At 41.5% G+C, this 17365-nt stretch overlaps 1 protein-coding gene across 1 annotated transcript in view; it reads left to right on the forward strand.

The window, feature by feature from the left end:
- Positions 1-17365, forward strand: part of NRXN3 (neurexin 3) — a gene marked incomplete at both ends in the record, with an annotated part of 895090 nt that overhangs the window by 21965 nt on the left and 855760 nt on the right. The gene's annotated exons all lie outside the window — the stretch shown is intronic.

Genomic DNA, 17365 nt, shown 5'->3' on the forward strand with positions numbered 1-17365 from the left:
TCAGGCAGTAGCAGCCAAGGGCAGTGTTATAGGATGTCCTTCCCACTGTGGCTTGGCACCTCAGCTCACTGTGAGCAGGGAAAAGCTCACAAAGGCTCACCGGTGGAGCAGCATCTCTCTTCCTGCCTCATGCAAGATGAAGTTGGCAGCAGAACTGGGGAGATGGACTTTTCTTCCTTGCAGTTTTTCCCCTTGTTTCACAGTCACTGACTCTTTGCAGAGCAGGCTGGACAGGGGCAAGCAGTGCTGACAGTAAGAGTTGGGTGGGTTTTTCTTCTTTCCAGTCCTCTAGCCTTGGCTGATTCAGCCAAGCACAGCCTTCTGTGGCTCCAGCTCTGCTGCTTCAGATTGCTCTGAGGGGGAATATCAGTCCTTTTATAACTCTGTCAGACTTATCAAGGGATTTGTTTTATTAATTCTAAGACTGGGTACAGCAAATAGATTATAGCCTGGACCACTTCATAGGCTTAATAAGCCCTTTCTGTGCTTACTTATAACTTTTTTTTTCTCCAAATCTCCCTCTGTTAATTACTGTTTTTTGTTTTTGTGTTACTATTTATTGAATGTCCTCAGAGCTGTGTGTGTCACAGAGAATATGCCTGAAGTTCATTCCTATCCATCATTTTTCAGATGATAAGAGAGAGACGGAGATAGCACAAATTGCGCTGGATTTGGGGGTAGTAAATGTCTTTGATGGCTGTCGTGGTGATGGTCTGAGAACAAAACAAAGCTGAAAATACTCAGCATGTGAGCAGGTTCTTGCTCAGCAGGAGGGAAGGTGCCCTCTTTCTGTGGCACACAGTAGATAATGTCCCAGTTTCCAGTCTCTGTGTCAGTCCTGTAAGTGATACAGACAGTGGTGAAATACTGCGGGCCCAATTAGAGTGCTTTGAAAAGCTAGCAGAGTGTTTGTAGTGAAGCCAGTTTTATCTTCTTGGGTTGGTACACTTTAGTCTAACTGCTAAAAACAAAAAACTGCTAAGAACTATTTACGCTGTTCAGCATTGGAAGTTCACTGTTGCCCCTCAGCAGCAGCAGGCTCCCTGTCATCTTTATGTCCTATAACCTTCTAATATTGCTTTGCTGGATCTGAGAAGGGGTAGCTATGTTGATGAATCAAGAGAAGGATTTGCTTGTAAGGAAGACATTTAATGTAGGGAGATCCATCCAGTTCACATCCCTTCTTTCTGCCTGGAAGATCTAAGTTACAAGTTTCAAGTTAAGGCTTGAAACAGTGATTTGAGCACCTGGTGGGAAGGCAGGGCCAACCCAGGGAAGCTCAGGTGCATTCAGTGCACCTGAGTGTCTGGTGGAGGTGGAGACCTTTCCAGACCTCATTTAAGGGCTGGCAGTGAAGGCAAGGGTATTTTGCTGGAGATCCCTGCTTGTTGGAGGCCTTCCAAAGGTAAGCAGGTTCTTTTCTTTGTTTTTGTGGCTGTGGCTATTGCATTTGAGCAAATCCTTACTTGCTGCAGTTTAGGACCTTGCTGTGTTTTTTGTATGGCATTACACCACCCCAATCAATTGAAATAGGAAAGTCAGAGGGAAGAAGCTTACTCCTGTTTCCTCAGGTCTGTTGTGTGAGTTGCCTCCAGATTATGAGAACATATCACTTTATGATGTGCTGTGACCACAGAAGTGTCATGTTGGTTGATTTAATATGTGTTAAAGTTAAAACTGGGGGGAAAATTAGGCTTATAATGAGAATCTAGTTTCAACTGTAATTAGAACGTGAGGAAACAACTGTCTATAAGAACATCTATGTCTTGCAAGTAATTTTTGAAAGGCTTTATGAAGCCTAAGGTCCTTCTGCCTTGAAGGGAAGTCTGAATGAGGGTAGGAGGTACAGAGATGTCTAGATAATGCTTCAGAAGCCTGATAGAACAGTTAAAAGTCCAAGGTATATCTAATTTTAGAAGGTCGTATATTCTTATTTCATCTAAGTTAGAACTCATTGGGAAGGAAAGAGAAACCATCTTTCTCTTCTTACTGATGGAGATTACCTATGAAAATGAGAGGGTGAAAAAATAAAGTAATTTAGTCCCCTATTCTTTTCTGAATGGCACTTAAGTGGAGAAGGCTTATCACTTGTAGTTTGTAACATGATGAACCATATGGTGGCTTTTGCTGTTTGCATAGAACATTGAATGATGATGACAAATTGTAGTCTGTGGAAGATTGTGTACTGCCTATGCTCTTCTTGGGCACTCGCTGTCAGAGTAGTCATATTTTTCTATGATGTGATTTGTTTCTATTCCTCCTTCACAAGAGGTATGGCTTTTCTTGCGCTCAGAAAGTGGATTTTAGGTCAGAGTACCTCTTCATAGGGTTGTGTGAGCAATACTGATAAACAGAAAGGGAAGGTAGAGATGGTTAGCACCAGGCCTTAGTGAGGAATGAGGGTCTTGAAAGAAGTGGAGTGCTCTTAGGCTGATTTGTTTGAACTCAGTCTTTATTTCTTATTCATAAACTTGTCAGCCTGTCTTTCTGACAAGAAATATAACCTGGTTCTCACTGGGCTTTTGGCTGGATTGAGTAGTACTGTATGCCCCTCAGGGTGGGACAGGCTTCTGATGGATTTAAGCCTGTGCTAAAATCTACTGAATGTACATGCTGCCCTGTATCACTGATTGACCCCAGAGTAAAATTGAAAAACTAGTCCTACTGTAGCTAATGTAGATGCCTTTCACTGTAGATACAGAATGGTAGCCATATGCAGAAGGTCTTGTTGGGTCAAAACTCTTCAATTAAGAATGAATTGACTAAAATAAGACATGAGGTAGTAATTAGGCATACTGTGATGGTATCATTCTGAATATGGAATGATTACCCATAATTTTTTATAAGGCAACAGGTAGGTGAAGCCCTACGTGATATATTCAGCTGCAGGTTTTAAATGAATAAGTGGAAATAGTTTCACACCACATCACTTCTAGCTCTGGAAGAGACTAGGCAAATTCATGGAGAGAGTGAAGTCCATCAAAAACTACTAAATATTTTGATCTTGATGCAATCATAGGATCATAGAATCACAAGATTGGAAACAACCGGTAAGATCATCTAGTCCAACCGTCTTCTCATTGCCACTGCTACCACAAGCGCTAAACCATATCTCGCAGCTTCTCATCCAGATGCCTCTTGAACACTGCCAGGGATGGCAACTCTACCACCTCCCTGGGCAGCCATTCCAGTGCCTGACCACTTGATCTCTATGAGTCTATCATTGCTGGAAGCTGCAAATAAGGTTTTTGTGAATTTTCTTTTTCTTTGACTTCTCCCTGAGTCTTTGTGTCTGGCTGCTGTCAGAAGTTTGGTCTTGCTGTGGCATTTGCCCTGTTTCATTACCAACGCTCTTAGTCCTGGTGCTTGGCAGCTGGTACTGATGGAGCTGCCCAGGGAGTGTATTTTGAATTAGTGTAATAAAGTAATAGGAAATGAGACTGGGAAAGGTCCCAGCAGCCAAATCTTTTCAAGACAAGATCAGGTGTAACTGGAAACTTAATGAAAAATACCAGTCAAGTCTTCTCTTAACAATCTCCAATGCTGATGGCTAACTTCCAGTACCCATACATTTCCACAGCTACTATCTTATTACTACCACATTCTCTAACATGAAAATTAGAAGCTTCTTTTCATTTGATCTATAGTGAATCTGGAGTGCATGGTATTTTATTCTACTTGCTCCTGCTCTTCAGAAGTTTTGGTTATGTATCCCTGTGTGCTATACAGGACTGTGGACATAGCTGGCTGAACAGAGGTATATGGAGGTGCTGTGTGAAATAGAGGAAAAAGATGTATTTTCCCCTAGTGTTTGGGTCTCTAGGATGAAACACTAAAATCTTCATCCTGGAGTGATCAGACAATGTATCTAGGCAGTGAAGATCAACAGATTGCTTGGAGAGCATCAAGTAATTAATTTCCAGTTGAGTTCTTTTGCTAGTAGAAGACTACAGAACAATAGAGTTTTTCCCTGGCAGTGTAGTCAGGACTCTGAAGAATGTATATGAACATATTTGTTGGGATGTGTGGGAGGGGATGGTATTTTCACTGAAAGCTGTGAAATCAGTGAGCAGCTTTATCTAAGAATAGTAATGATACAGAGTTAATTAGAGGGATAATTATGAATGCATTTCTCTAACTTTATGTTGACTTTAGTTTTGTTTTTCACTCTTACTGGAGCAAAGTAACTGTGTTTTTTGAGTGGCAGGCATATTTAATCCCTCTATGCTATCTTGTTTTGGAATCGCTCTAAGTGGCCAGGCAACTGTAGCATGCCCAGTGTTTTTTGCAAATATCTTCTTAGCTAGCTATACTCTGCCTGGGTATCTTGGCTGCCCGAGTGGAGGAAGTTCGGCCCTTTGCAGTAGAGTATCCATTTTCTTTATTAGGCACAGAATCTGTTTACAGCTAGTGTGCTTTAGGGGGTGACTTGTTGAGGCGCGTGCCAGTAAACCTCACATTTGGCCCTGTGGAGTGCCCCTGAAATTCATAGTGGTGGAACCAGGCTGAGTGTGGAGAATGGGAGGCATCAAATCAATGTTATTAATTCAGGTTAGAATCTCTTCACCTCATTAAAATCTGAAACATTTCAGAATAGCATTGTACTTTTAATAGAATCAGTCAAGTTATAGTAAGGTTTTATTCTGCCTTTTTGAGTAGTTCTTATTGTTCTAACTCTGACATACTAAACTGTTGGCGTTTGTATAAGCTGTTAAACATCTGCGTCTTTCATTTCAGAGCTGGCTGCATTTCAGTACTGGATGAATGATCCCTATATCACAGCTAATAAGTGTTTTGGGATCCCAAGTATATGCTCTTTGGACAGTACCACAAATGTATGCAATTCTATGAAATGTATCAGTGAGTACTATTCTCAAGAGACTGCAGCCTAAGAGATCCCATAGGACAAAGGACACAGAGAAAAGTAATTGATAGTAATGAACTTGTTTGTGCATGTGTCACCACTTGTCTCTGCTGAATAAAATCAGAAGTGTTCAACACTTCATTAACATAAATTACAGGGTTCTATTCTTCTGAAGTGAGACAATAAGGCCTACACCTGCTAGTACTGTGAAGTTCTTCGTGATCCCAGCATGCAGCTCACTGACTGACATCACGGACTCAAGTGGTCTTGGATTTGTCCCAGTATCATGAATGTTTATAAATAGAACTAGTCTCATCTGTCACAGTTCCACTGGAATCAGTGGAAAGATACCATGGTAAGACAAACGATGTTAAGTAAATAAATAGAATGGGATCACAACACTATCACAGTAAATGCTAACTCTGTTATAAACTTACTTGTGTCAGGACTTTAACTTAATCAGCCATAAATAGTGTACAAGATGCCTATTTCCTGTGTGAGTACAGACCACAGAGATGGTTCTTGGGACTGGTCTCATTACTGAGACTGGTTTTACCAGAGCAATTTTTTTTTTTTTTGCAGTTTTTGCACTGCTTCCTGAAGAAGACAAAGAATCTGCACAGTTTTGCACCAACAGTGGTTCCCAATAGTTTGACACGTTTGTTCAAGTCATGGTGATGTGAGTTGATAGGGCCAGTGTGTACCACAAATCTGTACTTCCTCTGTTTTCCAGGTAGAAAGGAAAGGGTGCTCTCATGACATTTTCCATTATTACTAAACTTATTAAAAAAATATGAGAACAAAAATTACCTCAGTTGTTTCTGTTAGAGGTGCTGTAGTGATCTGATCTAATATTAGCTTTGTTATTCCTGATCACTGCCATCCTCCTTTCCCTTTCACCCCACCCAAGTGGCTGGGGCTGCACCAGAGAAAGGCAGAAGTCTGCTGATTCCTCTTGCAACCCAGCTAAGGTGCAGCCCTTTACAAAGAGACAGTAAATTGAAATAAATTGAAGTAAATCTTTGTCATAGGATAAAGCAAACCCCATCTTTTCTGAAGAGGCAGGCCTTTCTGTGGTTGAAATGCTCTGAGCTGTAGAAAGTTGGAAAACTTCCATCTGCATGGCAGCATGTCCCACAGTCATGGGTTGGTTGATGGCCATGAATTCTACATGCTCCTTGTTTCATTGGGGAATGCTGCACTTCCTCAGTCTGTGTGGTAGGTCGGAGACCCTCAAAGTGGGAGGAGGGTAGTGCTGATGGAAGGTGAGAAGTGATGTATTTAAATGGTCATTTTAAAAACAAATCAGAAAAACATGAAGAGAATTTGAGAGAATGCCTCAGATGACAGGGACCAGAGGAGAGTCAAATCTCCCCAGCTATGGTTCTGTTGTAAGTATTTGCAATTTCTATTCTTTAGGCTTTCTTCCAACTGGGGAGGCACCAGCCCTGTACGAACATGTCATGAGAGGTTTCTGCTTAAGGGTTTCTTTTGTAGATATATGCAACCACACTTTCAATTGTGCTCCAAAGCTGAGCAGGACCCTGTACTGCAAAGATATTATGGGGTTCCCTGGGAGGACTGGCATGGCAATTCCAATTGCATGCCATTTCGATACTTGTTGTAGGGTCTTTTGTGGGGGCTGACTGGCTATGTGCCATTTTTTGTGTTACCAAAGAAAGCAGTGCTTTCTCATGTGTGTTTTAAAATAAAAATTTCACCATTTGAAAGCAGCATTTGCTAGCAGATACCACATGGGGGGGTGTCTGCAATACAGGAAACTCCCTTTGTATTTATTGTAGGAAAGCAGTACCTCTAAATGACTTTGGCTGCCAAGTAGGTAAATACTGCAAAAGTGTCACAGGAATGCAAACTAGCTTTTATGATGCAATTAGTGTACTTATAAATCATGTTGTGTGAAGACATCCCCCCCCCCCCCCCCCCCCCCCCCCAAAAAAAAAAAAAAAAAAGGAATAAAAGGAAAAAAAGGAGGAAAAAGAAAGCTAAGTATAAAACCAATCGGGTTCAGAGATGCCTGCTCTTAGAGACATCTGCATTAAGCATATAGGTAAATGGAAATCCCTTGCTGGCTGCCTGGTTAATTGGCATTGAAATACTAGGAAGATGCTCATGTAGCTCTTAACACTTAATTGTTCCCTTTTTTAACAACTTGATGACCTGTTTAATTCACACACAGTTAAATAAGTATTAGTTAAAGCAGTTTATCAGTTACATCCCACTGCCTCTTCTCTTGCTTAATGTGCTTCCTCACCCTTGGTTTGCTTTCTCTTTTTGCCCTTTCTCTCTGGTGATCCTATTTATCCTCCAAGCACACTTTGGTTTCTTCCTGGAGCTCAGGCCCTGCTGGTGCTGCCTGCTGTTCCCTGGGTCCTGGGACAGCCTGGCTGTGGTGGTGCTGTCTGAGAATGCATGTGGGTCTGGAGCCTTGTACTTGTTTGGAGCAGGCTAACTGGAGCAGCTGCTGGGTTATCAGTAATAATTGGGGTATCTTACACTGTTCCTTCTTTCATCTTTTACTTCAGCAACATGTGATCATTTCTGATTGCAACTCTGATTTTTCCGGAAAACACCTTGGTTCTAGTCCTTCAGCGGACTTGTTTCTTTGACATGTTTGTATTTTGCAGTGGTGGTAAAGGTCTACTCCTTTTTTGTTCTCATCTTATTTTGCCTTCCATCTTTAGTGCATGTGCTGCTGTCTGATGCTTGTTTTTTTTTTTTTTTTTTTTCTGTCTAAAAAATTATTTTCAAGCAGCTGTTCAATGGTAGGTTTTTGTCTGAGTTCATGTGCCATGACACCAGATCCTAGATACTGTTATGAGTTGAAAAAGGAGAGGCAACAAAAACCACTCACCAGATTTGGCATATATATTTAGTACAAGCTATGGAAGTTAAATGAGGTGGTGCGGCAGTCCCTGCTCTGTTTGTGCATTGTTTTATTTGGGTTATTACTTCCTTAGCAAAGGATGGTTTGGTATGTGTGGTGTGCCTCAGGGACTTTACCTTAAATGAATCTGGAATCATTACAAAGTGGTAAACAAAAAGCAATGCGTGCAGGAATCAGTCACTCACCTTAAAAATGTAAGTGTCTTGGGACAACAAGTGGAAGTGGTTTCATAGGAATATTGTAGGTTTGGACAGGAGGATACTGACAGAAGTTGGAGGGGATATTCAGGGAAGGAGAATACATTCTTAGACCTTGGTGTGTAGCCAAAGCACCTGGCATGTCATGCTCCTGGACTTCTGGCAGAAATGTTCTTGGATCTGTAGGAACCTGAGGGGTTAATGTAGTGCTCTGAAGCCTTTCCTGAAGGATGGTGCCTGCAACAGTGCAGCTCCTGGGGCAAGGTTCAGGACTCCAAGGAGGAATGCTATGGAGAGACTTGGCCCCACTGTTTCTGCAAGCAAATTCATGTTTTTCTTTGGAGGACTGCCTTAGAAGGAAGGTTTCTGGCATTTCAGAGGTTCTTCCCTTGTGGGATTGTAAGTGTGGCTATTCAGAGTGAGACATAACATGGGATGCTAAAAAAGATGTAAGAGGCTTTTTTTTTTTTTTTTTTTTAAAAGCACATTCTCTGGGTTTGCTGGGCTCTGCAAACAAAAAAACCAAAACGGTTCTACATTCAAAGATGCACCTTTCTGTGATCGTTATCCTTACTTACATAGCCTTGCTCATGTGTATTTTGAAAGACTAATTTATTCTGGGATTTATGTGATTGAGTCCAAAAAGTGGTCCTATTTAACAAAGGAGAAAGTATTGAATGCCACTTGGTCTGAATTCCACATCCTGTGGAAAGACAACATGGGATGTGCCAACCCATGATGCTCCTCCCCCACCGCTACTATTGTCTGCAATGAAGGATGGGATTTCTTGAGAATGATGGGCAGGAGGAATGAAAAGGAATGGGTTCTCTTCTGGACTTTGGGACTGAGTGTCTTGCACCTGGTCATAAATTCACATGGCCCCTCATAAAAGGGGAGCAGGTTACTTTCTATTTGTTCTGAAAACTTGCTTGAATTTATGTGCACTGGAAACCTACTGCAGGCAGGTAGGTTTTGTTTCTTCCTTTTGCATTTGTGTGTGAAAACTGGAATATTTTAACCAGTGTTCTTCCAGGAACTCTCTCCGGACAGATATGATGGTGGATTCACTTCTACATGCACAGTGGAGAGGGAGGCAAAACCTTCTCCCTTGCATGGCTGAGTGCTTGGCTGCAGATGGGTGGCCTTCTAACAAACCTAATTACTTCTGGTTTTGCATGAAATTGATTTCCATGCAAGGATGCTGAGTTGCTGTGTGACTCTCTAATGGCTTTTCTCTCTTCTCTCTCTTCTCCTTTTCTCCCTTCTGCTTGCCATGAAAATACTTCAACAGATGTCAATCACATTCCAGGTAAGTATTACCTTCAGCGAACTGAAGGGCTGCTCTTTGCAGAGTTGGTTGTGGGCAGTTACAAAGGGCAGAAACCTCATCTGGCCTCCTGGGAGCATTCAGCACAAATCTCCATCCTGGATTTCACAAGGTCTGGATTGCAAAGTCTGTGATGAAAGGAAGACTTTGTGACTTTCACTGCTATAAAACATTCTTCTTCTGAAATTAAGCTGTGTTGGTCAGTTAAAGGGATGTTTTCTGAATGAAAATAGCATTTAAAAAGTTGGTTGTATTGCTAATAAGATGGCATTAAACACTGCATTATATATACAGTTTTTCTTAAGTGTATGTGCAGGAATACAAATCTAGCTCATCTTCCTGCTCCTGGCATAGTTTGCTCTGTTTGCTAGTCCTGCTGAAAACCACCTGGTGTTCATTTCCCCTAACAAAGGGTTTTATTGTTCTTATTTTAGGTTTAAAAAAAAAAGTGAGGATGTTTCTGGCCAAATGTAAATGTATGATTTTACTTAGGTCTTAAGGCTTTTGTTCCCTACAGTGTGCTAATAATTCATTTAAAAGAATTGCGTTGCTTACTTGGGGAATTCTTCCCATAGGAAGCATTTTACCACAGAGAACTCCAAGCCTCCCTCTCTATATTGCTTTCTCATTGTTGCATGGATCCAGTTCCTCCAGCTTTAGCTACAGGAGTTAATTGAACTAGAGTATCTTACTCTGCTGGCCACTGAAGCTTAGGAAACTCTTTTTTTTTTTTTTCTTTTTTTTTTTCTTTCCCCCTCATGCTCAGGCAGCACTACCTGGTTTATCATTGTGTGAAATGGAAATGAGAGCCAAGCAGCAGTGTTTCTAGGGTTGTGGTGGGATGATGAGAGAACTGAAGCTTTTTCTTTTTCACTTTATGCATAATATTTGCTATACCCAACTTGAGGCTGGAATGATTTTTCCTTTCAGTTTGCTTCTTTTCTACCAATAGACAATTAGGTTTTGTGGAACTTTTCAGAAAGGTGCAGTGAAGGCCAGCAGCTTGAGTAATTTCAGTATATTTTTTTAACCCTTGGGACGGCTGTCACTTGTCACCTTGTTGTACCAAGATCCCTTGCAGTCTGTGTGCATCTTAAGTAACAGTAATAGGAATAAAAGTGGCCAAATGGCAAATGTTGCTTGGCATGCCTTAGAAAAAAAGGCTCTGTACACCATAACCTGCAGGGCTGAACATGCACCTTCCCTGCTCCAGTCCAAGATGTGCAGGGACTCCTGTCACCCTTGGGATCTGAGGATCTTGCAGAACAAGCACCAAAGGCTCAGTGCCACAGGTCTTCCCCACCACAGCCTGAAGCTGTTGGTGTCTGTGGCAGTGGAGAGTGCTTGAACTGGGAAGGTATGGTGTTGCTATGCTCTACCAATACACAGCTCTCTTATTTGTGATATGCTACGAGCAAGCGTTGTCTTGAACAACAGCAGGGCCATCTCCAAGGTGTGCAGAGGAGAACTGCATCACTGACTGGAGCCCAGGCAGAGAGAGGCAGCACAACAAAGACGGGACCATGCTGTGGGTCCCACGCAGTGGTGCATCTTTCTGTTCTGCAGATGGGTTCTTCTGCCTCACTTCCCCCTTATCCTTTTCATTTGTATTTTTGGATGTACTATTTTTATTCTCCTAATCACCGATACATGTGTTCATTCTCACTGCTTGTGTACTTTCTCACATGGCTTTGTAGTCACACTTAGATGCTCTCTTCCATGTACTGTCAGAGTCATCTGTGTGTGTTCTCATTCCGACAGCTTCCCACCTCTAACTATAAGGCTCTGTAGCTGCTTGCTCCTAGACTTCATATCCACCTGCTCAGATTCTCTTGGGAAGAGCACAGCTGCTGCTGCATGCCTGGGCTGCCCCCATGGGCTTTGCTGTGGACCTTCCCTCTACTGAGCTGTATGGAGCTTTTAGTTCTTCCCTTTCATCCAGCTACCCAGGTTGTGAGGATGGAGCCCCAGAGTCCTGCCAAAATGGTTTCTTTAACCATTCACAGTTTGCAATATAAATTAAGGATTTTATGATCCTGTTACCCTGTTACTGTGGGTAGCTGTTTACCCACAGGCAGCAGAACAGCTGTAAAGGGACCACTGATTAACTGAATGAATATTCTTGTCAATTGGACTGGTCAGAGCTAATCCTTCAGTAGAAGATGGTTGTGAATTGGCTAGGACTGGCTGCAGTGGGGACCACAGCACAGGGCTCTGCTGGATGCACTTCCTGCAAGGTGGTCTTGTTCAAAGAAAACAGAGATGTAGTAGGGATGAACTGAATGGACACAACCCTAGGAATTATTTAGTTAGGGTCCTGAGGAGAAATTAGTCATTGTTTGCCTGAGCAAGACTTCAATAAGGATGCTCATGCTTGTCAAGGGCCTCTGCATACTAGCAGTTTTTTCATCTGGTTTTTAATCTTTCAAGCTCTGTTTAAGTGGTACCCATATGCTGAGTTTTGCTTCCTTGAATGTGAATTCTGCTTCTTGGGCATGAATACACGTGAATTGTGTGGCAGACTATTTGAGGTTTCCTATTTGCAGAAGGTATTAGATACCAAACAGCAGAAACCACCTGTGTCATGCCTTCAATGGCACTTGCACAGGTGGTCAAAAGCTCTTTGTAACAGCATATATTCTTTACAGATGCTACCACTGTTCTTGTTTTGCGTGTCCTTTACAGATGCACTGTCCACAAACAGGATTCTCTTGCACTGAAATGTTAATGTTTTTCAGCTCTATGCCCATCCGTTTGTGAGAAAATAGCATTAGTGATGACTGTGTTTAGAACAAGAATTCCAGGTCCAGAAGCCTCTTTTTTTCAAAGCAGATGCTGTGGAACAAATTTAAGAAACAAAGCTAGCATTGCTCTTTTTCTGGTATACCTTCATAGTTTCTGGTGGTCACTGCCCTAAGGACTTCCTGACCTGACAATGTTGCATCTGAATCATGGTGTATTTACAGTCATCTAATGACCTGTTTTCTTTGGACACTTTGAGGCTTTTGTTCTTTATCTGCTTATATATATTTTTCCTCTATAGTAGCCTGTTGTTTAGTTAGGCAACTGTGGAAAGTAGTTCCTTTTGTTGTTACAGCCGTTAGTTAAGAATTTCATTCAGTGACTCCTTCTTCTTGTTTACTGGCTAATAGGGGAAAAAATGCTGTGTTCACCTGTTCTGTGTTATTTGGGAATTAATCTCTATATATTGTCAGGTATTTCATTTCTAAGCTGAGGAATCCTAATCTGTGCTTGATAGTACTGCCTTTCCTACTTGTATGCCAATTTGGTCAGGTGCTCTAATTTACACTGATTTACATCTTATCTGCTGTCCAGAAAATGCATTCACCCTCAGCTCTTGCTTCCTGCATATGTTCTCTTCTGCATGCGGTCATCTTTGCTAATACTTGCATCTGTATTTTCATGTTTTCAAACACCAACCTCTTCCTAACCCTCCTCATGTGATTTGATGTCTACTTCTGCTCATGGATCACGGGATAAACGACTTTCTCTTCAGCTCCCATTTCATACTATTTCTCTCTTGATCACTCAGACTTGATGTCACTCATGCTGACTTACTGCTCCTGATAATGACAAAACCTATTCTGGAATTATATAGCAAGGGAAGCAAAGGGGATGGAAAAGTGGAGCTAGAACAGCTGCTATGTGTAATTGGATTGGAAGTGGGCCTCTAGCTACAATAACAGAACTGTGCTCCCAGCTGGCTCCTTGCAGGCCCCTTGGCTGCTGAGCACCTCATAGATGAATCAAACAAAAATGACTGCTCCCCAGCCTGTGCTGCTGCTTGCTTGGTTATATGAAATGGGTGTTGTACATGCCAGCAGCCAGCAAATCAGGTCAACCTCTTGGCAGAGCTGACCTGTCTAGCAGGTACAAGATTTGAACTAGATCTCAGAATGATTTTTTTCTTTAGCTATTTTTTCATATCACTCCATACAAGGCTTTTGCTCCTTATCCTGAGTCCCATCCTTTGGCATTGCTGGGAATGCACAGGTTTTGGTATGTGGGTTCTCTTAGGGTGCTTCCTTGCTGTTTGATATTTAGAAAACCTTGAGGTGCTTATTTTATGCTAAATACCTGAGGGTAGAAACTCTCCTTTCCAACTAAAAGAGGGAATGGCTGAGGGAGATGAGGTAGGAAGGCTCAGAGAGGAAAGAAGCTTGTTTCCTAAGCAAGAACTTGTTCCAGAAAGTTAGGGTAGGAAGTGTAAAGAACAAAGCCCATCACTTATCAGAGTGCTCTCCTTTACTGAATGTGTTATTTTTTAAAAAAACCATGGTTTGCATGATTTCTTCACTAACTCCATAAAGGACTTGCATGTGTGTGCTGGACTGGGAGACACATACTGCATCTGTTACTGTTTGAATGGGTCAGGGGGACTGGTACCCAGGAAAGCGTCATATGTGGATAAGCCTGCCTCTGGGGAGAGCTGGCTGGCTCTGCTGCCTGCCGGCCTAATTTCCCTCCATTATGAGCTTTTGAGCTATTCATCTGGCAGCATCATTACAAGGGAAATCTCGAGTCTGCCCACCCTAACAGAACAATTCAGCAGTGTGCACACCCACTCACATGTGCTCACTCCCAGAGCATGGGCCCAATGTCATGGGACAGGCTGTAATTAACTAGTTGAGGGAGTCCATCTTTTTTTGTTGCTGTAATCTGCTGTCACTGTCAGCTGTGCTTTCTCTCCCCACCTTCTTAGGTTTTAGTGGTTTTATTTTTCCTTTTTAAATGTTAAGTGCCCAAATGCAGTGCTGAGGGGAAGTGAGGGATGAAGTTCAAACTGGCTTCAAGGTTTCCTTCATGCCCTCTTCCATTCTGCAGATTGCCCCTAGTGAATTCTTAAAGACAAGTCTGCTGCTTAATTACATCGCTCTTTCATACTATTGTACTCTGAAGTTACTTTTAAAAGTGTCCTTCTGGCTTCATAAGAATCCAGCTTTGGCCCTTGATACTTTATACAATTAGAGCTACTTAATTCTACTATTTTGATATGGAAAGCAGATGGCTCAGAGTTTTTTTTTTTTTTTTAAATGTAGTTCTTTGAAGCATTGCTTTGAGATCAAGGGAGATTAATATTAACCTTTAAGAGAATTATATTGATTTGGTAGTAGGTTAAAGAAATATATTAAAAAAAAAAAAAAAAAAAAAAAAAAAACAAAAAACTCCCAAGTCTGAATAGGAAAAGTTGTAGCAGGCATAGATCATGGCCAGTGAGCAGAGTTGTATGATAAGCAGATGCTTATTGTCTAAGAAACCTGTTGAGAGCCTCCCTCCAAAGCCATGCATTTGTCCTTATTGTGGTTCACATCTGTAGTCCTAGAACAGCAAGTCACCTGTTCCCTGGCTTTGATGTTGTTTTGAACTTGCTGCCTATCATTTTTCTTGGGAAGTAGCCAATAGATTACTGTAGGACTGACGACATCTGTTAAGAAAAAACTCAGCTCTTGACCATGGTGTTTCATGCAAGTCTGTTCCAACCTTTTCCCAATTGTGTGCTGCTGGATTACAGCCCTACGGCTTCAGCTGGGGCTTCTTGTTGGAAAAAATCTAGGATTAAAAGGGAAGGCTGAAATGTATTTCACCCGATTTTAGGAGAAAATTCAGATTTCATATAGCATTCCCCTGGAATGGGTTTCCTGTTGACCCAAGCTGTGATTGTACTTGTGAATAACATGTTTTGGGGCTTGACAAGTTCAGTTAGTATCCTGAGTTGGCCGAAAGCTTTTCTAGCTTTACAGTGAATGCCCAAATAGCACAGTGATAAATGTCCCCGGTGTTGTGGCAAAATCTGGTCTAGTTTTTAGGTCTGCATCTGCACGCTCCTCAGACCTTTTGCACTTATTGCATGCCCTCCAACAAGAAGTGCTACCCTATACCACCTGAAGATGACTTTGATTTTTCTGATATGAAAATATTTTAGTACCTTGTTGTATCTTGAAATTGATGCAAAGGTGAAACAATGATGTCAGTTCATGTTTTCTGTGTTGATTTTACTGTGACTAATTCAAGGTTTTTGTTATACATGCTGCAAATGTCACAGATTTTAGCTCCCCAAAGTTGAAGGTTTCAGTTGTTAATTATATTTTACTGGGATAAAGTCATTCATTTTCGTGCCTACTTTGCAGTGCAAGGAAGGAAAGTTTTCAGATGAGGAGTATTGGTAAATCGTTTCATTACATTATTGTATCTAATAATGAATCTGGAATTCTGTTGGTGTTAATATTAGCTAAAACAGGGATCAATATCAGTGGACAAGTTAAGAGCTCATACTTCCTCTCACAGAGATTCACACCAAGCCCATGCTGTGGGCCAGAAGGGCAAGTGTGTTTGAGAAGTGTTCTTGATTCTGGGCTACAAGCGAAGGACTTTGGACAGTGTCTGGCTGATGGGCCTGGTAGAAGAGGCATACAGCACTGAATTTCTGAGGATGGGAAGAGATGATATTGAAATTCCTGACATTTGGGGATTTTTATAGCTCCTCTTGGCTTCTTCAGAGAGAAGGAGGTCACATGTAAGATGTGATTCAGAGTGCTTAGTGCAGGCTTCTGCCATCTACTCTGTGGAGATTTCTCTTTGTTGGTGTCCATCGTCTCCAACTGGACACCACTGCTACTGCACCTCTGTGCTTTGTTGGTCCTAACAATTATACTTTTTTCTTCTCCTGGCCTTTTATAGTGACTTTTGTATGACTTTCAAGCACCCGGTTGGGTTGGGCTACGATTTGCATTTCAAGAATGATGGGCTCAGTGGCCATAAATATAGGCACAAATACAACCTACCCTCTTAGCATAGAAATACTAATCACTGAAATTATATCTTGTAACATAGAGCAGAAATACATCCTACAATATCAAATCTGCTATGTTTATTTATAGCCAAAACTAAACTAAAAACCATTGAAAGCTATGTTGTGCTTCTGATTATTTTTCTAAATCCACAGTAATCTTCAAGAATGTTAAGGTATTTGCATTCCTTAGACTTTACAATTATAAATCCCTTTATCTGGCTGGAGTTCTCTGTGGGTGAACATACTCTTGGAATGATCTGGGTTTTAGATTTCTCAGCAAATGCATAAGAAAAAAAATACAAAGGGGAGATAAATAAACAAATTCAAACTCAGCATGCTGCTTGTTGAAAAATTTCATTCTAATAAATTCATTTGACCTCTCAGTCTCCATGAAATTAAAGAAGTCACAGCTTTGTTTGGTCAATAAACTCACTTCAGATAGGGATGACTGTGTGCACAGCTATGCATGCACTAAAATCTCTGCTGTATTAAGGGCTGCATGAGGTAGGAGATGTAAAGGAGGAATCGAGCTGAGGAGGTCAGGGAACTATGTGTGGGAGGTGTCACTCATGGCTCGAGTTGATAGGACTTCGATTTTTGTATGTTTTGTATTTTGTTAGTTTCATGAGTAATGTGCCACATAATGGATAGGTCATCTGGTGTTTGATGGAAGAGCATGTTTTTAATAGTGTCTAAAGGATATTTGTAAAAAAAATACAGCTGTACAGTAAGCTGGGTGTGGAAATTGTTTGTAATTGGGACAAACAAGGTTATGTCAGAGTCATGAGAGAGAGAGAGAGACTTCAGCTAGCCCACAGACCACCACAGAGCTGGCAGTGACTGTCACCTCCGAGAACTGTATTGTTTCCTGACTATACCTTAAATTGTTAAACTGGTGTAGCTTTAGCTATAGAGTTCAGAAGTTGCATCCTTGATTCTTAACAGAAAATAAATAGATTAGTACAGGTTAGATGTACTTTTAGTCCTTTACCAGATCTGGTGTACTGGTGTGTGTGAAGAATGTTGATCTGCTCCTGAAAATATGTGCTAGACCATCACATTCATGAATGAGCATAGCTTTGTGTGTAAGTGGATTTAGCCCAGATGTTTCCTCTGAGGCAGATGTCATTGAACCATGGCTTCCCTTTCACTGACCACTGAAGCTTTGAATTTCAGATCTCCAGTAGAAGAAAGTTATTTCTGCATCTCTCCAGAAAAGTCGATGCTCCCTGTTGGAGCTCCACTGAAGCTCTTGGGGTCT

Source organism: Tetrao urogallus (assembly GCF_951394365.1).
Source record: "Tetrao urogallus genome assembly, chromosome: 6".
NCBI lineage: Eukaryota > Metazoa > Chordata > Aves > Galliformes > Phasianidae > Tetrao > Tetrao urogallus.